General features: G+C 34.4%; 1 non-coding gene across 1 annotated transcript; it reads left to right on the top strand.

Moving 5' to 3' along the window:
• The first annotated feature begins 323 nt into the window (after positions 1 to 323).
• On the top strand, positions 324 to 473 carry LOC140036071 (U4 spliceosomal RNA). The gene has a single exon (XR_011839956.1). It is a non-coding gene; the product is annotated as a U4 spliceosomal RNA (small nuclear RNA).
• Positions 474 to 720: the final 247 nt, after the last annotated feature.

Here is a 720-nt window from a genome sequence, read left to right as displayed (position 1 = left end):
ATACAACCTTCATCATTTTTTGTCAACATACGAAGTTTCCTTCACCTTCATATTCACGATGTTGGTTGCCAACTCTTTCAAAGAACTAGCAGTTCTTCAAATATAGTCTTAAAGATTGTTGGAAAATAGAAATAAAGGGAATTTTTTAATTATGTATGCCAGTAGAAGAAAATTATAACCAAGTTGTGTATTATGTACACTTTCCTTAAAGCTATATTTGTCCCTTATCTAGTGCAATAAAAGGAGAAATATCCTTGAGGATAAAGTAGAGTGATAATTCTTAAAAGAAACTTACACCTGTTTCTTAAACCTTAGGACAAAAAATCTTTGAGCCTGGGCAATGACGCAGCTAGTGAGGTTCTAACCGAGGCGCGTCTATTGCTGGTTGAAAACTATTTCCAAACCCCCTCTTTGGCTTGGGTTTGGCCTAGGCCATCGAGAATTTCTGGAAGGGCTCCCTTCGGGGTAAAGCCCTACTTTTCTCAAAAAAAAAAAAAAAAAAAAAAAAAACCTTAGAACAAAAAATCAGTGCACTTTTACAATATAAACCAAGTATAGAACAATAATTTTCTGCAGCAAGATCTTCCAATACTCAAAAGTTACACTCCAGAATTCCGGATGAATTTGTTCCATAAGTGCTTAATCTTCAAATGAGCTTTCCAGCCATGTTGTCTAAGAGATGCTAAAAATTATAGATTAGTTCTATACAATGAGTTCTTA

This window comes from Coffea arabica, chromosome 2c (assembly GCF_036785885.1).
Source record: "Coffea arabica cultivar ET-39 chromosome 2c, Coffea Arabica ET-39 HiFi, whole genome shotgun sequence".
Classification (NCBI taxonomy): Eukaryota; Viridiplantae; Streptophyta; class Magnoliopsida; order Gentianales; family Rubiaceae; genus Coffea; species Coffea arabica.
The sequence above is the reverse complement of the archived record's forward strand: the minus strand, read 5'-3'. Positions and strand labels throughout refer to the sequence as shown.